Source organism: Epinephelus lanceolatus, chromosome 14 (assembly GCF_041903045.1).
Source record: "Epinephelus lanceolatus isolate andai-2023 chromosome 14, ASM4190304v1, whole genome shotgun sequence".
In the NCBI taxonomy this organism is placed as follows: domain Eukaryota; kingdom Metazoa; phylum Chordata; class Actinopteri; order Perciformes; family Serranidae; genus Epinephelus; species Epinephelus lanceolatus.
The window spans coordinates 1,610,909-1,636,621 of NC_135747.1; the positions used below are offsets into that span (position 1 = coordinate 1,610,909).

Here is a 25,713-nt window from a genome sequence, read left to right on the forward strand (position 1 = left end):
CTAAGATATGATGGAGCTTGACCATTTAGAGCTTTATAAGTTAACAGTAGGATTTTAAATTCAATTCTGGATTTTACAGGGAGCCAGTGCAGAGAAGCTAAAACAGGAGAAATATGATCTTGTTTCTTAGTTCCTGTTAGTACACGTGCTGCTGCATTCTGAATTAGCTGGAGAGTTTTTAAGGACTTACTAAAGCTACCTGATAATAGAGAGTTACAGTAATCCAGCCTAGAGGTAACAAAAGCGTGGACCAATTTTTCTGCATCTTTTCGGGTCAGGATAGGCCTAATTTTCGCAATATTACGCAGATGAAAAAATGCAGTCCGTGAGGTTTGTTTTAAATGAGAATTAAAAGACAAATCTTGATCAAATATTACTCCGAGGTTTCTTACGGTAGTGCTAGAGGCCAGAGCAATGCCATCTAGAGAAACTATGTCATCAGATAAAGAGTCTCTGAGTTGCTTGGGGCCAAGAACAATAACTTCAGTTTTGTCTGAATTTAACATCAGGAAATTGGTGCTCATCCAAGTTTTTATGTCTTTAAGGCAGTTATGGAGTTTAGTTAATTGATTACTTTCTTCTGGCTTCATCGATAAATACAACTGAGTATCATCCGCATAACAATGGAAATTTATAGAGTGATTTCTAATGATGTTACCTAAAGGAAGCATATATAGAGTAAATAGGATTGGTCCGAGCACAGAACCTTGCGGAACTCCAAAACAAACTTTGGTACGTAAGGATGATTCATTATGAACGTCAGCAAACTGAAAACGATCAGATAAATAAGATTTAAACCAGCTTAGTGCAGAACCTTTTAGGCCAATTAAGTGATCCAGTCTCTGCAGTAGAATTTGATGGTCATTTGTGTCAAACGCCGCACTAAGATCTAATAAAACAAGTACAGAGACGAGTCCTTTGGCTGAAGCAATCAGAAGGTCATTTGTAATTTTAACTAGTGCTGTCTCAGTGCTATGATGCCCTCTAAATCCTGACTGAAATTCCTCAAATAAATTATTATCATGGAGAAAATCACACAGCTGGTCTGCGACTACTTTCTCAAGGATCTTTGACATAAAGGGAAGATTAGATATTGGTCTATAGTTGGCTAACACCTCTGGATCCAGGGTGGGCTTTTTTAGTAGAGGTTTAATTACAGCTACCTTAAAAGACTGTGGTACATAGCCTGTTAATAAGGATATATTGATCATATCTAATATATGAGTGTTAACTAAAGGAAAGACCTCCTTAAGTAGCCTAGTTGGGATGGGGTCTAAGAGACACGTTGATGATTTAGATGAAGAAATCACTGCGGTCAATTCTTGAAGAGAAATTGGGGAGAAGCAATCTAAATATATATTAGGTTTTACAGCTGTGTTTGAGGTTAGATAGGTACTATCTGAGGACAAGAGGTCATGAATTTTGCCTCTAATAGTTAGAATTTTGTCATTAAAAAAGCTCATAAAATCATTACTGCTAAGGGCTAAAGGAATACAAGGCTCAACAGAGCTTTGACTCTCAGTCAGCCTGGCTACAGTGCTGAAAAGAAACCTGGGGTTGTTCTTATTGTCTTCTATTAATGCTGAGTAATAGTTTGCTCTGGCATTGCGGAGGCCCCTCTTATAAGTTTTGAGACTGTCTGTCCAGATTAAACGAGATTCTTCCAGTTTGGTCAATCGCCAATTCCTTTCAAATTTTCGCGATATTTGTTTTAACTTACGGGTTTAAGAGTTATACCAAGGAGCGAACTTTCTTTGCTTTTTTAACTTCTTTTTAAGAGGAGCTACAGAGTCAAGTGTTGTTCGCAGCGAGCCTACGGCGCTATCGACAAAATGATCAAAGTCGGTACAGGAAATCTCTGTTACTGAGGGACTTGGTATTGAATTTAACGACGGAGTAATCTTTTCCTTGAATTTTGCGACAGCACTATCTGATAAACATCTAGTATAGTAACTGTTGCTGAGTGGCGTGTAATCGGGTAAAAAGAAATCAAAAGTAATTAGATAATGATCCGATAGCGAGGGATTCTGTGGAAAGACTTTTAGGTTATCAATTTCAATTCCATACGTCAGAACTAGATCGAGGGTATGGTTAAAACAATGAGTGGGTTCATGTACACCCTGACTGAAGCCAATGGAGTCTAATAATGAGATAAACGCGGTAGCCAGGGAGTCATTATCAACATCGACATGAATGTTAAAATCGCCTACAATAATAACTTTATCTGATTTAAGAACTAAACTGGATAAAAACTCTGAGAATTCAGACACAAATTCAGAATACAGGCCAGGAGCACGGTACACTATAACAAATAAAAGTGGCTGCGAGGTTTTCCAGGTCGGATGTAAAAGACTAAGAACGAGGCTTTCAAATGAATTATAATCTAGTTTAGGTTTAGGGCTGATTAACAGACTAGAGTTAAAAATGGCTGCAACTCCCCCTCCTCGGCCGCTGCCTCGAGGAATGTGGGTATTATTATGACTGGGAGGAGTGGATTCATTGAGACTGACATATTCATCTTGACACAGCCAGGTTTCTGTGAGACTGAGTAAATCAATATGATTATCTGATATTAATTCGTTTACTAACACTGCTTTAGACGATAGAGACCTGATATTTAACAGTCCGCATTTAATTCTCCTGTTTTGTCTTTCTGTCACAGAAGAGGTTTTAATTTTTATGAGGTTGTTATGCACAACTCCTCTTTGTTTAATTTTAGATTTAAATAATGTAGGTGGTCAGGGGACAGACACCGTTTGTATAAAACTATGAAAACTATGGCTGGGTAACTGAACTAGAAGCTCAGAGAGGCATATAAGACTGCGTCTCCGAGTCCTGGTCTCAACTCTGGGTTGTCAGGGATTTAAATTACTAATAAAGTTTGCCAGGTTCCTAGAAATGAGAGCAGCTCCATCCAAAGTGGGATGAATGCCGTCTCTCCTAATAAGACCAGGTTTTCCCCAGAAAGTTTGCCAATTATTAACGAAACCCACATCGTTTGCTTGACACCACCTGGACAGCCAGCGATTAAGTGATGACATGCGACTAAACATGTCATCACTGGTCAGATTTGGGAGGGGTCCAGAGAAAACTACGGAGTCCGACATCGTTTTTGCATATTCACACACCGAGGCAATATTAATTTTAGTGACCTCCGATTGGTGTAACCGGGTGTCATTGCCGCCAACGTGAATAACAATCTTACTGAATCTACGTTTAGCTTTAGCCAGCAGTTTTAAATTTGACTCAATGTCGCCTGCTCTGGCCCCAGGGATACATTTGACTATGGCCGCTGGTGTTGCTAACTTCATGTTCCTCAGAATAGAGCTGCCAATAACCAGAGTTTTATCCTCAGCGGGTGTGTCGCTGAGTGGGGAAAAGCGGTTGGAAACGTGAACAGGCTGGTGGTGAGCCGTGGGCTTCGGCTTGGAGCTGTGCTTCTGGCGAACCGTAACCCAGCCTCCCGGCTGAACGGGAGTTGCCGGAGGACCGCTAGCAGAGGCTAAGGCTATGCTATGTGGCTCTGAATGGTTTTCCATGGTGTGGAGCCGCGCTTCTAATTCACTAAGCCTCGCCTCCAACGCAGCAAATAAGCTACACTTATTACAATTACCACTGTCGCTAAAGGAGGCAGAGGCATAACTGAACATTTGGCACACCGAGCAAGAAAGAGCAGAAGGAGAAGCCATCGCTAGCTGTAAAGCTAATGTAGCTACCAAGGCTAGTAACGTGCAAACAACAGCTAAGAGATTAGCGAGAAAGTCGTAGAAAGGAGGAGAGCTATAAGTGCTTAAACAGAACCACTGTGGGTTAAGACTTGAAGTAGACGTTAAAGCAACTGAAGTGAGAAAGCAGGCTAGCAGAATTCACCAGAGCAGTACAGAGACGCTGTCACAGAAACACCGGAAATGACACAACTCGCTTACCGCAATACGTCAGCACGTCTCAATATCTGACTTGATGTTTTTATTTATGGGGCCATAGTTGCTTTCATAGATCTCGGATAGATCTTTAGGTATTCGAATCCCCAGGTACTTAATTTCGGATGAATTCCATTTAAAATCAAATTTATTTAGCATGTCTTTCTGAGGAGTGTAATTATAACATAAAATTTGGGTTTTTTGCACATTTAATTTATGTCCAGAATAGGTTCCAAAGTTTTTCAGTGTAGACATCAACCTAGGGATACTAAACTCTGGCGCTGTTATAAGCAATAACACGTCATCCGCATATAGGCAAATCTTTTGCTCCAAGCCACTGACCATTATTCCTTTTATTGCCGGGTCATCCCTAATTGACTGTGCTAAGGGTTCGATAAATAGCGAGAAAAGAGCTGGACTGAGAGGACAGCCTTGACGGCAGCCTCGCTCCAGCTCAATGGGCTGTGAGTGATGTCCGTTCATTTTTATTCTGGCATCTGGAGAGGAGTATAGTGTTTTAATACATCTAATTGAGTCATCTTTAAATCCAAATCTTCTCAGCGTCAGATATAAGTACTCCCAGCGAACCGAGTCAAACGCCTTTTCAGCATCTAGACTGAGTGCTACAGCTCTGTTATTCCCCTTAGTCACATGATCAAGTACGTGCAGCACCTGTCTAATATTGTCTTGCATCTGTCTATCACGCACAAAGCCTGTTTGATCTGGATCCACTAGGTCTGGTATTATATGTTCTAGTCTTTTAGCCAGTATTGACGCGTACAGCTTATAATCAATATTCAGTACAGAAATTGGTCTATATGCACTACATTCTTTTTTTATCCTTCCCCTCCTTATGAATAACTGAAATTATTGCTTCCCTCCATGTTCTTGGTGGATCCCCTTCTTTAAGTGTGTGGTTAAAGCAGTCCAAAAGTATAGGCACTATTTGCTCTTTAAAGGCCTTATACCATTCGGCCGGGAAACCATCCGTTCCCGGCGCTTTATTGGCTTTCAACTTAGAAATCGCTTTTTCTATTTCCTCCTTTGTGATATCTGCCGTTAGGGCTTTATTCTGTTCTTCACCTATGGAGGGTAGATCTAGTGATTCTAGAAATGTATTTATTTCCTGAGGACTAGTTGTATTTGGTTCCCTGTATAGTTCTCTGTAGTAGTTTTCAAAAATGTGTTGTATGTCCTCTAATTTGTGGCACACTTTTTTAGTTCTAGGGTCTCTAATTTCAAATACGGAACTCTCTGCCTGTTGCTTCCTTAGCCTCCATGCCAGGAGTTTCAGGGCCCTAGGGCCATTCTCATAATATCTCTGCTTAACAAACTTGGCTTTTTTCTCTAATTCCTTCTCATAGAGTCTATTTAATTCCTTTTTGATGGTCTTGATTTTATTTAGAATGTGGGGATCCTTCCCTTCAACATGTTCCCTCTCTAACACTTTCAGATTTTCTTGTAGATCAGATAGCTTTTTATCTCTTTCCTTTTCTTATGTGATGTGTAGGCAATAAGCTTTCCTCTGATCACTGACTTAGCAGCGTCCCACAAAACACTTGGTGATACTTCCCCATTATTGTTGTTATCCATGTAGTCTTTAAATTCCTTTCGTACATAATTCCTACATGTGTTATCATTTAAGATACTTGTATTAAGTCGCCACAACGTGTTTTTCTTTTTATTGTCTAGGTGCAGGGTTAGATAAACAGGCGAATGGTCAGAGACATCTCGAATCCCTATACTGCATTCCTTGAGTCTGTGTCTGTCTGAGTTATATGTAAAAAAATAGTCAATTCTTGAGTGCACTCTGTGACTTCCTGAGTAAAATGTGTACTGTCTTTCTGTTGGGTGGAGCTCCCTCCATACATCAATCATCCCGAGCTCTGTCAACATATTCTTCATTACTCTAGTGTTGGGAGCAGGTCTCTTTAATGTGTTAGAGGAGTCTAGCTTACATTGTAGCTGGATATTCCAGTCTCCTCCACATATTAAAACTCCAGTGGCTTCAGAGGCAATCAAATCAAAAATTTCTCTTATACAGGAATTATCCTGGCCAGGTGGTAAATACACATTAACTAGTGTAACTTATTTCTGTTCAAGGAACCCCTTAACAAATACATACCGACCCTCTTTATCACAGAATTCAGCAACCACTCGAAAATTCACTCTATTTGGAATCAGTATTGCTACCCCTCTTCTTCTCCCTTTCTTACAACATGAGTAAAATGTATTTCTAAAACCATATTTTTTTAACTTTTCATGTTCAATTCGGTTGAGATGGGTCTCCTGCCAGAATACTACATGCGGTTTCTCTCTTTTCATCTTTGCAATAACCTTGCCCCTTTTAATTGGATTGTGTAAGCCATTTACATTAAGGGTAACTACCCTATATTCCTGACATTGCATTTAATCCCACAGTTAACACAGGTAGGTGAAGGACATGTTAGCGGTGACCAAACCTGAACTGTTTTTGAACTATAAAACAAACTCGAAACATTACAAGATAAAATAAACCAACACATTAAAAAACTCAAGTAGACTTCCATTTTGAAGTAGTACAACACTTCTTAAAGTGGAGGGAGTAGTCTAGTGAACCACCAGAGCCCCCCTTCAGTGCAACCTATAATATCCCTGCTCCAAGGGTGTATTTGTGCACTAAGTTCGTCAAGATCTGATCTCTTTCCCATAATTGTCGGTCAACTATATTCACTATGGGCTAAGGGCGAACACACACAGTAATAAATTTAAAGTTTGGCACCACATGAAATTAGGAGCTGGTAGTTGTGTATTAAATGAAAATGAGAAATGGAGAGAAAACAGAAACAAAAGGTGCTCAGTCTTAGTGGAGAGGGGGGGAGTCAGCTACAAGAAAACAACAAAACAGCAGGTGACATACAGTTTTTACTCCCAGACACTATACAGTACACCTCCATCCCCCGGCCCCATATCACTAACGTTTTTAACTGGACTGTAGCTCTCAGTCGAGTCTCTGCTCTTATAATGCAAGATCGTTACACAGTCTGTTACCTCCCATTTACGTTGTCACTGTGTCTATCACGGCCGCTGAAAACCTCGCAGCCTTTGCTTAATCCACTCCTGGTGGGACTGGGTGCTGGCTGCCTTCGCTGGACGCTGCCAGGTGTTTTTCCGTATTTTCTCCGGAATCCCGGATTGATCAGTGCTCTCACGTTCAAGCGGGAAGCCCCTCTTCAAATCCTCCGCCGCCTCCGCTGCACTCCTGTACGTTACCGGTCCGCTGTCGAAGAAAACTTGTAGCTTGGCTGGCGGTGGTGTCTGAAACCGTATTCCTTTTTCCCGCAAAAGTCTCCTAATCTGTGCATACGCCTTTCTTTTTGCCAACGTTTCTGCAGGGTAGTCATGGTCGAAATAAATCCTCCTGTCGCCATAGTAGATCTCCCTCTTCTTCCATGCAGAGTGCAACACCAGTTCTTTGGTTTTAAACTCCTGAAAGTATACAACCACTGACCTTGGCTGTGCCTCTTTTGGGGGTTTAGGGCCGAGTGCTCTGTGACACCGTTGTATTCCAAGTTCAACTTCGGCGAGGGGCTGCAGCTCTTTTTTGATCATATTGTCAATAAATTGCTGGATGTTGTTTTCCTCAGCTCTCTCTGAGATGCCATAAATGCGTATGTTATTACGCCTCGAACGTGCTTCCAGATCTGTTAGCTTCATCTGCAAACTATCCTGGGCTTGTAGTGACTGACTCAGCGCCTCACTTAAATCCACGGTCCACTCCTTGATGTCGGCTATATGGCCTTCAGCTTCGCACACTCTTTCGGTTGTAGCTTTAAGGTCGGTTGCTACTTCACCTAGCTTATGTTGAATTTCCTCCCTTATGTCGGCCAGTTCCCTTTTCAAATCTTCTCTGATGCTGTCTCAAAAATTACCCAGCTCAGACTTCATCTCCGTGACCATAGTCTTTATGTCTGCGCGGATGGTGGCGATGCTAGCTTCCATATCCACTGCTGCTAGCTCAGTGTGTTGTCCTCGTCCGCCATTACCGTCTCCGTGTTCCTCTGCTATGGTCCCCTCTGTCGCCAATTTGTCGCCCTTCTCCGCTTTCCCGGGTTGTTTACCCTTGCCCTTCTTGTGTTTTTCCCCCTCCATCATTAATTAGAGCAAAGCTTGGAGAGTATTTGTATTTAAATTGGGGAATAAACTCCGACCGACCGGGAGGGATTATTTATGCGGCCATCCGCTTCAGTCGCTCCACCGGAAGTCCAAACCAAAACTGGCTTGTTCGTCTCATCGAGACCTACAAATCATGCACTGACACCTCTGACCTGAACCCAACAGGAAGTGAGCTATTTCCCTTTCAATGTAAGATTTCACCTCAAAAATGCTCTTTTTAAAAATTTCTTAAAAAATCAACTCCTCCTACACCGTTTATCGTATCGGCTTCAAACCCACACACATGACAGATCAACTCGTCCTTATCAAATATTCTGTATAACTTTTACACTACTTGAATGGTTTGGATTTTATGGCGTCTTCCAGGTGATGTCTTACAAAACCTCCTGACGATTTTTTGTGCCACCTAGATACACTAAAATGCCCGGTGCAACCTGTAGGAATCCCATAGAAAGACCAAACCAACACTGTCTTGTTCGTCTCATCAAGACCTACAAATCACGCACTGTAACTACTGACCTAAGTCCAACAGGAAGTGCGCTATTGCCCTTTCAATGTAAGATCACGTTTTTCACAAATTCTGTCTCTCAAAAAATATTTGCTCCTACACCGTTTATCCTATCAGTTTCAAACTTGCACACATGACAGCTCTACCCATGGTGAACATTACTTGTGAAGGACTTTGTCATTACTGGAACGGTTTGGATTTGAGAAGCGTTCTAATGTGCAGGACACAACTCCTCATGATGATCTCTGTAAGAAAAGATGAGGGCCAACACATTGTAAACTTGTGACTAAGGTCACATTTTTGAGTCCATGGACATAAAAGCTTTATACGTCTGCGTTCAGAACAAGTTTATCTATCTTGTGATGCCTTCAGATTGAAGATCGGACCCACGGTTTGGGAACTGGAAGGACTAGTTCGAGACATTTTCAACCCATTCTGCTCTCACTCTGTCTGCCTGTCAGCCACATGCAGTCCTTAATTAGCATAACAAAAGCTTCACTTTGACAGGCACAAGCGTGTGTGTGTGTGTGTGTGTGTGTGTGTGTGTGTGTGACAGTATAACATTGACCAAATTGACCAGCTCATGTGTCTCATTCCTACATTTTCCTAAATAAATGCCTGATGGCAAAAACTTGTAAATACAAGATTTCCTGGTGTAACTCTTTTGTCTCATTAAGAATTGGAATCAAATCTGTAGCTACAACTGTGCTGCAGCACCACATGATTTCAAATGAATATGGATGTGTTGTTTGATCATCACATGTCAAAGTTTCACCAGGTCACATGGGTTATGTCTACAACGTTCAAAATATAAGCTCATACCACCTTCATAAGAACCTTTTACATTTTTAAAATTGAGCTTGACAATGATTGCATTCATTTGTTGTACACTCAAGCTTTCAACAGGTCAAGAGGTTTTAAAGTATTTTAAAAATGACCTTAAAAGTATTTCCATTAACCCTTACACCCAGCAAGGACTCAATGAGTCCTCGCTTGTTCCTCTATTGAGCAGCATTTTGGCTGCAATCATGGTTTAGCAGAATGCTTTGGGGAAGTTTTGCCTTCATCTGTTAATGTTGAAATAAAAAAAATAAATAAAAGTTGTTTTTTTCATTGTGTAATTACATTTATAGCTCTCACCCAGTAAGGACACATTAAGTCCTTGTGATGGTTGAAGTCATAACTTTGTAATGGTTTTATATTCAGAGATTTTTTTTTTTGGTTATGTTATTTCACTTATCTCTCAACATGACTGTTAAATTAAAAAAAATAAAGTTTGTTAATTAACCCTTTACAGGCCGGATTATGTGACGCACCACTCATTTTTATACAAAAACACAGGCCAAAAATTAAATATTCTGTAGTTAGAGAGGGAATTTTTGAAATGATTACAACTGTCTGAGCTCAGGCAATGTTTCTGAGGAATATCAGTTTTTATGCATTTTTACTTTTTTGCAGTGTTACATTGAAAACAAAACATGGATTTCACCCAATTAAGGACTCATTAAGCCTCAGCCTAGTATATATTTGTGTCTGACTGTGTGTGTGTGTGTGTGTGTGTGTGTGTGTGTTTGTGTGGTCACACACACGTGACAGTATAACATTTACCAAACTGTCCAGCTCACATGGCTCATTCCTAAAACTTTTGAAATAAACGCCTGATACCAAAAACTTGCAAGTACAAGATCTCCAGGTCAAACTCTTTTGCCTAACCCCTAACCCTAACCCACACATCCATATCAACACTAACATAGCATTTATTTTATTTTCTTTGCAACAATGGCTTGCAAACCTCAATAATGGAAAAGTAGGAGAAAAATACAGGTAATTTTATTGCTTATTATTTAGTGTGTGTTTGCTCTACTGGGGAAGCAGGAGAAAATGGAAATACTTCTACTGTTAATATTCTCTCTCTCTCTCTCTCTCTCTCTCTCTCTCTCACATGTGTCCTCTTACTGCATGTCACTAACTCGGCCGTACTGCATGTCAGTAACTCGGCCTCTTCTCCAGAGCCTTTGTGCTCCACTGTCTCGCAGGTTCACTTCTATCACAGCGGTGCCTGGACAGTGTGACGTGTAAGGTTATGTTGCTGCTGTGGTGTCAAATGCCTCCTGCTGATTCTGTTATCATTAGTCATTAGTCAACTCACCAGATATTAATTCAACATATTGTACCACAATAGCCAGAATTATAATTATAATATTATTACTTTCATTAATGTTGTTGTAAGCTACTGTCATTATTGTCTGTACTGCATCTCTCTCTGTCTCCCCTTCTGTCTCATTGGGTCCTGAGGACAGAGGGATGTTGTATGCTGTAAAGCCCTGTGACGCAAATTGTGATTTGTGATACTGATTGATTGATTGATTGATTGATTGATTGATTGATGTCCTCGTCAGTAGTTTGGTTTTCAGAAGCCATCAAAGTTCTTATTTTGATGGCTTCGTAAGTACTCTGACAGTCTGTGTGTCAGAGTGAAGTGTGTGTGTGTGTGTGTGTGTGTGTGTGTGTATGTGTGTGGTCACACACACGACAGTATAACATTTACCAAACTGTCGAGCTCATGGTGCTCATTCCTAAAACTTTGAAAGAAATGCCTGATCCCAAAAACCTGTAAATACAAGATGTCCTGGTGAAACTCTTCTACCTCATTAAGAATTGGAATACATGTAGTCCTGCTCAGTTTCTCCACTGACATTAACTAGTATATATTTGTGTCTACTTGCTGCACTTAAATCCTCACAGCAGCCAGTACACATCACTCAAGCTTTCACTATAAGTCACATGATTTCAAATGAATATGGATGTGTTGTTTGATCATCACACATGGCAAAGTTTCATTAGGTCACATGGCTTATGTCTACAACTTTTAAAATATACGCTCACACCACCTTCATAAGAACCCTGTATTTTTTAACCCTGCGGGCCCCCTTATAAAAAAATCACACCTGTCCCCTTCAGGATGGTGTGAACAACCATAAAAATATTAAATGTTAATATATTTCTCTACATTGTTTTTTGCTTAAAACTTTTAACCAACTTCTACTGAGATTATGCATATCAAATATTCATTCCTTGTGAGGATTTTCACAATTTATTTGCCATTTTATTTACATGAAGTCAGTTACTTTAATGAAAAAAAAACATGAATTAAGATTACCTATATAATAAATGTTGAATGGATTTTTTTTTATTTTATTTATCACAGTCTGTGATATGTGAATGATAAATAACAACACCAATTTTGATGCATTATCATTTTTTGGGGCAGTTTCAATTTTTCAATAAAAACAGACACTGTTCCCCTTCAGGACTTTTTTTGTCTTTGGTGAAAAACAACCATAAAAATATTAATATTTTTTTCTATTTTGAACTCCTACTCAGAGTATACATACCAAATATTCATTGTGGGTGTATGTATGAGAGAGAAAGACAGGGGGAGAGAGAGAGAGAGAGAGAGAGAGAGAGACATGGAGAAAAAAATAATGTAACCTTAGAGCAACCTGCAGCTCATAATTTGCAATTTTTAGCGACACAATTACACACACACACACACACACACACACACACACACACTCCACTCCCTGTCCCCCCTCTCTCTCTCTCTCTCTCTCTCTCTCTCTCTGTCTCTCAGAATTATAATTATAATATAATTACTTTCATTAATGTTGTTGTAAGCTACTGTCATTATCGTCTGTCCTGCATCTCTCTCTGTCTCCCCTTCTGTGTCATTGTGTCCTGAGGACAGAGGGATGTTGTATGCTGGTAAGCCCTGTGAGGCAAATTGTGATTTGTGATATTGATTGATTGATTGATGTCTTCATCAGTAGTTTGGTTTTCAGAAGCCATCAAAGTTCTACTCCCAAGTCATGGGTTCATTGCCAAAAATGACCTTGCGTTGTATTGGCATAGCTTGTTTTATCAACATTTTGCCTCTCACAAATAATTCTAAATCTCTACATGAGCTGGAAGCCAAAAAAGCGTGAAGCCGAGGTCCCAACAACGCTGCTCGCAGCTTTAATTCTTTCTTTCTTTCTTTCTCCCGCTGCCTCTTTAAACTGGAATTTGACCCCCTAAACATGCTCCAAAACTCACCAAAATTGGCACGCATGTCAGGACTGGCGACAAATTTTAGGAAATGAAAAAAATAATCTGAAAAGTGCCAAAATGGCCACTCTAGCACCACCTAGCAGTCTAGGCACACTAAAATGGCCGCTGTGGCTTGTAGGAATGACCTAGAAAGATCAAACCAAAACTGTCTTGTTCCTCTCATTAAGACCTACAAATCACGTGCTGACACCCATGACCTAAACCCAACAGGAAGTGAGCTATTTCCCTTTCAAAGTAAGATTTCGCTTCAAAAATGCTCTTTTTAAGAATTCTTTAAAAAATCAAATCCTCCTACAGCGTTTATCGTATTGGCTTCAAACCTGCACACATTGTTGATCAACGTGTCCTTATCAAATATTCTGTATAACTTTTTCATTACTGGAATGGTTTGGATTTAATGGCGTCTTCTATGTGATGTCTTACAAAACCTCCTGACGATTTTCGCGCCACCTAGACACATTAAAATGCCTGCTGCGACCGGTAGGAATCACTTAGAAAAACCAAACCAAAACTAGCTTGTTCGTGTCATCAAGACCTACAAATCTCGCGCTGCAACCCCTGACCTAAATCCAACAGGAAGTGCGCTATTGCCCTTTCAATGTAAGATGATGTTTTTCACAAATTCTGTCTCTCAAAAAATATTTGCTCCTACACCGTTTATCCTAGCGGTTTCAAACTTGCATACATTACAGCTCTACCCCTGGTGAACATTACCTGTGAAGGACTTTGTCATTACTCGAATGGTTTGGATTTTATGCCCTCTTTAAGGTGACATGTCACAAAACCTTTTGACAATTTTTGCACCAGCTAGACACACTAAAATGGCTGTTGCGCCCTGTAGGAATGACGTAGGAAGATCAAACAAAACTGGCTTCTTTGTCTCCTCGAGACCTACAAATCACTCATTGACACCACTGACCTAAATCCAACAGGAAATGAGCTAGTGCCTCTGAAAGTAACATGAGCAAATGTGTCAGCTGTGAGCTGGACATTGTAAACTTGCGACTAAGATCGCTTTTTTGACTCCACAAACATGAAAGCTTTATATGTCTGCGTGTGTGTATCTCTCTGGTGATATCTTCAGATTGATGATCGGACCCATGGTTTGGGAGCAGAAAGGACTAGTTTGAGAAATTTGAAAGCCATCTTCTTGCCCTCTCCCTCTTCCTCTCACTCAACTGCATGCAGTCATTAATTAGCATAACAATGGCTTCACTCTGACAGACACAGGCCTGTGTGTGTGTGTGGTCACACACACCTGACAGGATAACATTGACCAAACTGACCAGCTCATGTGTCTCATTCCTACATTTTTCCTAAATAAATGCCTGATAGCAAAAACATGTAAATACAAGATTTCCAGGTCAAACTCTTTTGCCTCATTTAGAATCTGAATCAGATATGTAGCTAAAACTGTGCTGCAGCATTACACAATCAAATAATGTAGTCCTGCTCAGTTTCTCCACTGAAATCAACTAGTGTCTGCCTGCTGTTACATCAGGAAAGTATACACATCTTTGAAGAAATGTTACACTCCAAAATTACAAGCTCCGTTGTTTAATCACCACTTTAGTCTTTGTAAAAATCGATGATTTACTCTCCTTTATAATTCATGTTTTGTCCTTGTTAATATTCATATATATATATATATATTAAATGTATATTATGTATTTATATATTCATGTACTTACATCACAATGTGTTACACAACAAAGCAAGAGTACTGTCACCACAGACCTTTGTTTTTTACAGTACATGGGGAACACTTCAATTCTTAACAGTATGACAGACACCATGTTGCTGTTAACATTATATAATTACTTAATCATGACAGTGTATTTCATTTCAATGTGGATGTTTTGGACAAGACATTTTGTTTCCATAGTTGACATGTCACAGTTACATTTTAGTTAATACATCGGTTGAAAATTAAATACATATTGTAATGTACTGTAAAAAATGACCTTGCGTTCTCTTGACATTGCTTGTTTTATCGACATTTTGACTCTTACTAATAATTTGCAATGTCTATGTGAGCTGGAGGCCGAAAGCGAGAGCCCGAGGTCCCGTTCATTGCTGCTTGCAGCTTTAATTTTAGTCTTGATTTTCTTCCTTTTTTTGGTCTTTATTTAACATAAGACAGAACTTTTGATTTAGTTCAGTTTAGTTCAGATACATTGTCATGTACTAGTGTAGTACTCTAAAACAACAGTGAGATAAGTCATCAGTAACTGACACAGCTATAGTTTTAATGAATTTGGTTTCATTGCAGCAGACTTGCGAAAACATTTGTGAGTTCCCTTCAATATTTGCAAGATTTAATATAAAACCGATGACATCCAACACTAAGGGAAGGCTCTGAGGTGTGAAAAACAATAGCTGTCATGTTGGTAGGTTAAAGCTTCACTCTGTGATTCTTGTGTATTTTGTTGGATGAATAAGTTGTGTGACTGAGTGTATTTAGAAATCAGAACCTGTTACTCTGCCTGTGTGGACTGTAAATAGTCACCAATTCACACGCACTCAGCAATCTATTTCTCTATGCATCTGACACACACACACACACACACGCATGCAAGCAAGCACGCACACACACACAGACACACACATACACAGACACACAGACACACACAATAATTGTAAGGTTACAGTGAATGGTGATGATTCATACACATCATCATAACTATGGTCTCTCTTATGCGCATTATTTTTAACTAATAAAGTGCTCTGTATGATTACATCTACTGCAATCAGCAGACGTGGGGCGGCTGTGGATCAGAGGTAGAGCGGGTCATCCACCAATCAGAAGACCAACGGTTCGATCCCCGGCTCCTCCAGTCTGCATGTCGAAGCATCCTTGAGCAAGATACTAAATCCAAAATTGCTCCCGATGATGCTTCCATCGGTGTGTGTGAGTGTGTTAAATAGCCTCGGCCACCAGTGTGTGAATGGGTGAATGTGACTCGTGGTGTAAAAAGCGCTATGAGTGGTTGGATGATTAGAAAGGTGCTATACAAATGAAGGTCCATTTACCATGAAAACAGTCATATAATAGTATGCCTTTTTTTCATTAAAAATGTCATAGTATTTTGTAGCAATTGTTGTTAAAAAATTTTCAGTATACCATACCATGAAAAGTTGAATGGGTGAATGTGACTCGTACAGTGCTTAATTTGAGCCGGAACGTACTGGAACGCATACCAGGATCTTTTCAGAAAAGGCCCTGGTGCGTTCCGGAACTAATTTGCATGGGTCTAGAACTTTTCACATCTAAAAACTACATACAGTATTGGCTGATGTCACTAGTGTTGCAGGGTGGAGTACCGTAGTACTACGGTGCCTCACGTACCACGACTGTGGGATAAGTTCAAAGTCCAATTGCAAGAGGGTGAGTGTCCATGCACCGTTCAATAATGGCGCGCGCTGGCCACCTGGCACTCAATATGCTGCTGCAGTGGTTTCTTTTCCAGACATGTGAGTATCTTTGAGCAGTGAAAGTTATTATTTATTTCTTTTTACTTGTCGGCAGTGATTTATTTTCCACAGAACTCTACGTGCGAGCATTTTACTCGTATTTGCAACTAAAAATAGTTTTGTGCGAGCAAAATAAATCATTCAGCACGCTGTGCAAGTACAGATTTCAACCAGCAGCAGAAACAAAAGGCGAATCCTGCCGGTTGTGGGTTGAACGGGGGTCACAGACAGGAATATGGTGGTCAAATAGCTTACGGTGGCTCCGCGGTGCAAGATAACGGCTTACCGGCGACAGAGAAGTCCGACTCCAGGTCCAATAGCCTAATTTCCTCTTTCGTTGGCGTCATGACTGCCCAGTAGTACCTGGACAATCGAGCCGTGGTGGCACACAGGTATGTGTCGTGTCAGAGGAGAAACAAGCTGTTCACATTTCTGTCTTTGTGGCAGGTAACGGTCCACAAACCTCACCGCACTTTAGGGACTGTTCTTTACTTATGAAGGGACTGTTCTTTACTTGTCAGGGGAGGAGGGTGGCTGGTTGATTTTTATTTTATTTATTTATTTTATTTCAACACCCCCATGTTAATCACTTATTGATGCTGTTTTGGAAGTATGAATAAGTCAATAAGTAATTTATTCCATTGAAATATCATTGATGTATTATAGAAAAGTGATTTATCTTTTTATAAATGACAAAAGGCACATCTGCCTCATTTTTGCTGTGGCATCATGATACTACTCAGAACCGTGATACTTTCACTGGTATCATACTGTGGGAACACTAGATGTCACAACCATTCCATTCGGAGTTGCGCAGTGAGGCGGCTCAGGTGCCGCTTAAAAAGTGTTCCCCCACTTTTGGGAGTGGGGGAACACTGCTCTCTCAGAGGCCCAAAGCGTTCCCCTACTCCTAATTTTACAAATTAAGCACTGGACTCGTAGTGTAAAAAGCGCTATGAATGGTTGGATGATAAGAAAGGTGCTATACAAATGAAGGTCCATTTACCATTAAAACAGTCATATAATAGTATGCCTTTTTTTCATTAAAAATGTCATAGTATTCTGTAGCAATTGTTGTTAAAAATTTCAGTATAGCCATAAAAAGTTTTGAAAAAATAAGGGAAATCATAGTACAAATGCAAGTCCATTTACCATTTCACATGACATTTAGACTAAAGGCCATTGCAGTGTTTGTGTATAATTTACTCATTTTACTGTTAATTAAGGACCTCCCCCCCGACCTGTAGTGGGCGGGGGGGGAGGTCCTTAATTAACAGTAACAGTCCTTCCTCAGGTGGAGAAGTTTAAGTATCTCGGGATCTTGTTCACGACTGAGGGTAGGATGGAGCGGGAGATTGACAGGCGGATTGGGGCGGCGTCAGCAGTGATGCAGGCGCTTAACTGGTCCGTTGTGGTGAAGAGGGAGCTTAGCCAAAAAGCGAAGCTCTCAATTTACCAGTCGATCTACGTTCCAACCCTCACCTATGGTCACGGGCTCTGGGTAGTGACCGAAAGAATGAGATCACGAGTACAAGCGGCCGAAATGAGTTTCCTCCGCAGGGTGGCTGGGCTCAGCCTTAGGGATAGGGTGAGGAGCTCGGACATCCGGGAGGGACTCGGAGTAGAGCCGCTGCTCCTCCACATTGAGAGGAGCCAGTTGAGGTGGTTCGGGCATCTGGTAAGGATGCCTTCTGGACGCCTCCCTTGGGAGGTGTTTCGGGCATGTCCAACCGGGAGGAGACCTCGGGGCCGCCCCAGGACACGCTGGAGGGATTACATCGCCCGGCTGGCCTGGGAACGCCTCGGGGTTCCCGCGGAAGAGCTGACAGAAGTGGCTGGGGAGAGGACTGTCTGGGCTTCTTTGCTGAGGCTGCTGCCCCCGCGACCTGGACCCAGATAAGCGGAGGACGACGAGTACGAGTACGAGTACGAGTATTGTAAATTATCCACAGCATACAATGCAGCAGACCTAATGCTCCCTGGGATGGTCACTCGATCACCTAGGTAGTCCAGAAAAGATCAAACTACTGCTAACAAAATAAAACTCACTACATCCAATTTTTATATATATTTTTATATAATCCATATATATGGCCTTGCAGGGCATCCACTGTGCACACTGAATTTATAGCAATTTTATGATGTTAAATGACATTTAATAATCCCCTAACACATCACAGTAACATTCAATGGTGGTGGTCCTCAATATTAGATTTAAGGTGGCATTATTCTCCTTTTTTAAAAAAAAAAAAAAAAAAAAAATCTGTACAGATATTACTGTAGATATTTGCAGTATGATTTTCAATGTTTTACCCACATCACAATATTTTAAAGTCATTTTACCTAGGCTACTGCACTTGTGTAATATCATTGTAAGGGACTGGTCTTTATTAATCAGAGGAGGGGGGTGTTTTTTTTCTTTCTTGAGCTTCCTTGAGAGACTGGAAGAAAATTCATAACCATCCCTCCGCCATAAATGAGGTATTACATTTTTAAGAATTACCCTCTGATGTTTCAAAGTTAAGTTGAATTTTTTTCACTTTTGTGGTGCATGCTGGTTAGTTCATGCAAACAGTTTATTTTTTTTCAAAAGTTTAAATGAGATGTAACATGAATGATGTAGAGTGAAGTGTCCAGTGACTGGTCTTACAGTTTCTGGCTATGATAAATGGTGTAATTTTTGTGATTTTTAAAAATCAATTATAAAATAAAAAAAAATATCTGACATGCCTCCCCCTTTTTGCACTACGGATAGTTCCTAAGTACTGCTGTATACAAGTATGGATAGCCTACGTGTTTTTTTGTTGTTGTTTTTCAACTCCTCTGTTGTCTCTAGAAAAGTATTGCAGAACTCCGCAATGGGCAATATTAAATTAATTAAGAATTAATTATCAAATCATAATCTTAATGACATAAAGAATTACTAAATAGCCTACAGAAAATACATACATGAACCAGTTGAAATACTTAATAACACATTATTTGAACAATTATTTACCATTTTACATAGCTTTTAAAAAATGTCTTTATAGTAACTTTTATTCCGAAAATGGGCATTTTGAAAAGGTTACGTTTTAATGCTTGATATTGTGACTTTTCTTATCTTCTTGATAGTAACCCCTCCCTTCTTACTAATACACTTAATGCTATACAGTGAGCTATATGTAGGCTACCTTCTGAATCCTGCCGTCGACGTCAAGGTAAATGACCCCGTAGGAGGACGAAGCGGAGCCCGTGGTTCCCTCCCCTCTCCACGGCGTCGATGAGTCGCTGTGCAGTTCCTGCTCCGGTCCTACTCCCACCGCTGCTTTACGGACCAAAGGATGGTGACAGTGAAATCAGCGATCCGACAACATCCCGCCTGCGTGTCTGTCTGTCTGTCAAAAACACCGATACAAACTCTCTCGTTTTCATTAACTCCCTCGGCTCTATTGCTCTGTCACCTCGCTATCCACTGCATCTCATACAGCCGGCCCTCACGCGTCCCCGCCTCCCCACCACAAACAGACCTCCTGGGTCTGCGCGCGCTCAGTCACAGGCACGCTCTCATACTCAATACAATGTTCAGTTCAAAAGGCATGAAAGTTTGGAGAACAATGTTACCGAAGTACCCAGATACAGTTTAAATATGTGGACAGTACACAGTGTAACAGTAGAATGTGAACATTAACACATTAAGATTGATACATTAAATATACTAACATACCATAGCCTATTCTTTTTCTCTCTTGCTCTCTCTTTCTCTCAAACACACACACACACACACAGACACACACACACACACACACACTACTTTGTTATTTTGGGCAGTACCTGGAGGAGAACGGTTGTAACATGTCCATTTTTGCACCAACCAGAGACAGTTTCAGTGATGTCACTCAGCACCCTCATGCTGAGTTGCCTGGCTTTAAAGCACATCATGGATTAAGTCCCTCTGATTTATGTTCACTTTGAAGAAAACAATGTGGTTTTGATATACAGTACAGGCCAAAAGTTTGGACACACCTTCTCATTCAATGCGTTTTCTTTATTTTCATGACTATTTACATTGTAGATTCTCACTGAAGGCATCAAAACTATGAATGAACACATGTGGAGTTATGTACTTAACAAAAAAAGGTGAAATAACTGAAAACATGTTTTATATTCTAGTTTCTTCAAAATAGCCACCCTTTGCTCTGATTACTGCTTTGCACACTCTTGGCATTCTCTCCATGAGCTTCAAGAGGTAGTCACCTGAAATGGTTTCCACTTCACAGGTGTGCCTTATCAGGGTTAATTAGTGGAATTTCGTGCTTTATCAATGGGGTTGGGACCATCAGTTGTGTTGTGCAGAAGTCAGGTTAATACACAGCCGACAGCCCTATTGGACAACTGTTAAAATTCATATTATGGCAAGAACCAATCAGCTAACTAAAGAAAAACGAGTGGCCATCATTACTTGAAGAAGAAATGAAGGTCAGTCAGTCCGGAAAATTGCAAAAACTTTAAATGTGTCCCCAAGTGGAGTCGCAAAAACCATCAAGCGCTACAACGAAACTGGCACACATGAGGACCGACCCAGGAAAGGAAGACCAAGAGTCACCTCTGCTTCTGAGGATAAGTTCATCCGAGTCACCAGCCTCAGAAATGGCAAGTTAACAGCAGCTCAGATCAGAGACCAGATGAATGCCACACAGAGTTCTAGCAGCAGACCCATCTCTAGAACAACTGTTAAGAGGAGACTGCGCCAATCAGGCCTTCATGGTCAAATAGCTGCTAGGAAACCACTGCTAAGGAGAGGCAACAAGCAGAAGAGATTTGTTTGGGCCAAGAAACACAAGGAATGGACATTAGACCAGTGGAAATCTGTGCTTTGGTCTGATGAGTCCAAATTTGAGATCTTTGGTTCCAACCGCCGTGTCTTTGTGAGACGCAGAAAAGGTGAACGGATGGATTCCACATGCCTGGTTCCCACTGTGAAGCATGGAGGAGGAGGTGTGATGGTGTGGGGGTGTTTTGCTGGTGACACTGTTGGGGATTTATTCAAAATTGAAGGCACACTGAACCAGCATGGCTACCACAGCATCCTGCAGCGACATGCTATCCCATCCGGTTTGCGTTTAGTTGGACGATCATTTATTTTTCAACAGGACAATGACCCCAAACACACCTCCAGGCTGTGTAAGGGCTATTTGACCAAGAAGGAGAGTGATGGAGTGCTGCGGCAGATGACCTGGCCTCCACAGTCACCGGACCTGAACCCAATCGAGATGGTTTGGGGTGAGCTGGACCGCAGAGTGAAGGCAAAGGGGCCAACAAGTGCTAAACACCTCTGGGAACTCCTTCAAAACTGTTGGAAAACCATTTCAGGTGACTACCTCTTGAAGCTCATGGAGAGAATGCCAAGAGTGTGCAAAGCAGTAATCAGAGCAAAGGGTGGCTATTTTGAAGAAACTAGAATATAAAACATGTTTTCAGTTATTTCACCTTTTTTTGTTAAGTACATAACTCCACATGTGTTCATTCATAGTTTTGATGCCTTCAGTGAGAATCTACAATGTAAATAGTCATGAAAATAAAGAAAACGCATTGAATGAGAAGGTGTGTCCAAACTTTTGGCCTGTACTGTATGTAACAATTATACTACAAGTAAATGTAAGACAACCATAGTATGAAGAATCCTTCTTTCTGATTGCTTGAAACAGATCATAGAAAATAACAGTCAAGTCAATCCAGCTCAAAAACGGCCTGAACCAGGAGAAATTGCAACTGTAATGTTTAACAGTTTTTATTGGTCCCAATTCCCATCCTTTATCATAAATTAAAAATATACCATCATGGATTTAGTGGAACATATGTTTTTCAAGGTCAAAAGCAAAGTTCTAACATTTTGTAGTGACATGTTAAGGGTAAAATGTTGTTAATATTGGAGTCTATTCTATAAGATTTTGGGATCAGTCTTTTTATTAAAACACCTTTTCAGAAGATATTCTAATGTATTCTACTACTTCCCAACAGCCAAATTTTATGCTAAATCTTCTTACAGTTTGTACCACACTGAACCCCCAGATGTATCTGTCTATAAACTGGGTGTAAACTGTTCCTTGTATGTAGGGGATCATAGTGCAGGGGAGACAGAGGGTTGGGTTGATGTGAAGATATGGAGTGCGTGTGTGATATGGAACGTTGTGCCTCTTGATAATGCAGTCTTAAGGCCCGAACATACTCGGGCGTACTATAAGTGGAGCGGACTCCGCGAGGAATGTCCGCAGTCATTCGGGCTTCCATAGTCGAGCGCACTTCTGCGTTGTAGTTTCCTGTAAAAATGTCCGTGAAACACACTACATTACCCACAATTCTTGTGCATCGATGTGAAAAATACATGCCGAGCAGTCATTGGTGTGCGGAGCAGAGTCCGCGCGGTCGTAAAATCTGAGCTTTGCGTGTACAGGGCTTGCGGACGTCCACTTTTGATCCGGGCGGACCTCCGCGGAGTCCGCTCTGCATACATTCCGCCCGAGTATGTTCGGGCCTTAAAGGCTCATTTATACTCCCTTTACATACAAAAATAGATATGTACGCTCAAAACATTGTAAACATCACTGCCTTCATACTTCCATGTGTCCTTTGCATTGTACAGCAAAGAGATGGCACTAGAGGGCAAAATCAAAAAATTCTGATATCAACATAGATCAAACAGCAGTGACAGCAGCACTGAAACAAATAACTGTCCTTGATGGAGAAGACACCTATATCCTGATTCAGCTGTTACACCTTACACCAGGGCGGCAGTAGCTCAGTCCACAGGGACTTGGGTTGGGAACCAGAGGGTCGCCTCTTCAAGTCCCCGTCCAGACCAAAATATGGAGCGTGGACTGGTAGCTGGAGAGGTGCCAGTTCACCTCCTGGGCACTGCCGAGGTGCCGTTGAGCAAGGCACCGAACCCCCCAACTGCTCGGAGCGCCTGTCATGGACATCAATATGGGCATTTCTAAGGCTAAAAATTCAGTGGAGTGGCAGCTGGCAGCAGATGCTGTAAATGCTGCCACCTAAGACTGTTTCAGAAGTCAAGAAGTGGTCTGATATTAAGGTGTTAAGCAGCACAGAAATCCAGCAGCACTGCACGTGGCAGTCAGAACCGGCCCAAAAGCCACTCATCATCTGGCCAGCAGGTCTTGCTGGTCCCTGAAGATTCGCTCCCTCCGGACTCTCCCATCCACCACATCCTCTAACGCACTGTGATCCCTGCTTTTTATACCCACCCATCAACTGATTGATTGCATGTGAAAAGGAATTCCCTGAATTGTAACTGAGGGACATCATTATTTCACAGACTGAAGTTCATCAGATTATCTAATGATTATAGAATACACCTGAGGAGTTCTTTTAAAATAAAGATATCTGCTTGTATTTAGTCTTCTAACTCGTGTTTTTATGTGTGCACACCAGGGACTATCAGTCGAAGACATGTTTGTTCGTCAATTCATGTTTATCCATTTTTGCAAGTGTGCTCTTCATATGTAAAACCTGAGAGGACAGATCTGTCTTTATTTTACACAATGATGTGTTGGTGGCTTAGTGGATAGAGCAGGCGCCCCATGTACAAGGCTGTTGCTGCAGCGGCCCGGGTTCGACTCCAGCCTGTAGCCCTTTGCTGCATGTCTCTCCCTTTCTCTCTCCCCCCTTCACAATTCACTATCCTATCAATTAAAGGCAAAAATGCCCTAAAAAATATCTTTAAAAAAAAAAGAAAAAAACTTTCAGTCCTGGAGGTTGCTGCTTGGTTGGAATAAGGTTGGAATAAGTTGGAAGATGCCAGGCTCATGTCTGTGTGTATGGAGCTAGAGCAGCTTAGCTATTATCTTAGCTTGGTATAAAGTCTGGTGGCAGGGAAATCAACTGTCTCACCGGTCGAAGTTCAAAAACACACCTATCAACACCGGTAAAGCTCATTTAACACATTTTATCTTGTTTTTAAATCCATTATCAACCAAAATATTAAAACGTTGTGGTTCTCCAGCAAAGTATTCTGAGCAGCTGGTTCAATACCTTGCAGGTGTATGAATTAAGAAAATCAGAGTGATACAGTAACATGCTAATTAGTCACCTTTAGCATTGTTGGAAGCCTTTATTGTGAAACTTGGAATGAGCCAAGTTACTGTAGCTGTTTCCACCTGCCACCAGTCTTTATGCTAAGCTAAAATGATTCCCTCCTAATACTAGCTACATCGTAAAAGGATTCAGATTATTTTCTGTCAATACTCACATACTCATATGGTTATATCAGATTGTTAGAGCTTCATATTAACTAAACTTGTGCATGCATTTTTGAACAGATCAAGGACTGTAGGTTTTGTAACCCCCTCTTCCACTGGAGTCCTTCAAGAAAGGATTACTTCAGAGCCAGTATATGAACAAAAAATCACTTACAATGACCAATAATACATTCAACTTACATAAATTGGGGCGGCTGTGGCTCAGGGGTAGAGCGGGTCGTCCACCAATAGAAAGATCAGCAGTTCAATCACGGGCTCCTCCAGGCTGCATGTTGAAGTATCCTTGAGTATCCTTGTATCCCTGATACTGAACCCCAAATTGCTCCCGATGGCTGTTCCATCGGTGTGTGAGTGCGTTAAAACTGAGTAGCAGGTGGCACCTTGTATGGTAGCCTCGGCCACCAGTGTATGAATGTGTGTGTGAATGGGTGAACGTGACTCGTAGTGTAAAAAGCGCTTTGAGTGGTCACTAGATAAATAAAAAGCCGCTATACAAATGCAGGTTCATTTACCATTTACCATAAATGCCATCTAAGTATTGATTGAAGACAGACTTGAACAAAATCTGAACCTTTACTGCACAGACGAGATTGAAATCAATTGTAAAGTTCTCATCTAACTCTTGGCAAGAAAGCAATTACGTGCATTTCCAAATTGTAAACTGTTCCTTTAAACTTCTTTGGTTGTTCACCTACTGTAACTTGAACTGTTATTTCTATTCACGTTAGACCTTTGACAGATGAAAGTGAAAGCAAGGGGTGAATTTTTCATTTTGTGGCACTGAGTAAAGTCCCAGTCTTGGAACCCATTGGCTATCAGTCTGATGACAACAGGCAACGAACAATATACCGGGAGATCCGGTGTAATGAGTGGATATCCGGGACAAGACTTCCTCTTTGGTGTGCCAGCCAATTTGTCTTATCTGAATAAACAGATGTCTGCATATGTATGCAGATAAATTAAAACAAACTAGAATCAAAACAACATGGTTGTACACTACCACAGACCATGCAAATTGCAGTTACAGTTTATGTCCATAACTGTCCAGACTCATATGTAGTCATGACAGTTGACAATGTTTCAAATACGGATGTGAATGCAAAGAAGCTACAAATTTTAAAATGTGGATGCTTCACACACATCTTGAACTTGGCACCACAGAAGATCTATACAATCAACACAGTTTCGAGATTAATGTCACCAATTCAGTATCTGATCAAATGTTTCCCGTCTTTTCCTGAGATATGATGCTGAGTAATGGCCAGAAAAGTGTTTTTGCAGAACATTA

The 25,713-nt window shown here is 41.0% G+C and overlaps 1 long non-coding RNA gene across 1 annotated transcript in view; it reads right to left on the reverse strand.

The window, feature by feature from the left end:
* The window catches only part of LOC144466843 (uncharacterized), a 43,344-nt gene extending 23,716 nt beyond the window's left edge, over window positions 1–19,628 (reverse strand). The window contains exon 1 of the long non-coding RNA XR_013493246.1: window positions 19,341–19,628. This is a non-coding gene — a long non-coding RNA (uncharacterized LOC144466843). The remainder of the gene's footprint in view (window positions 1–19,340) is intronic.
* Between the last annotated feature and the right edge of the window lie 6,085 nt (window positions 19,629–25,713).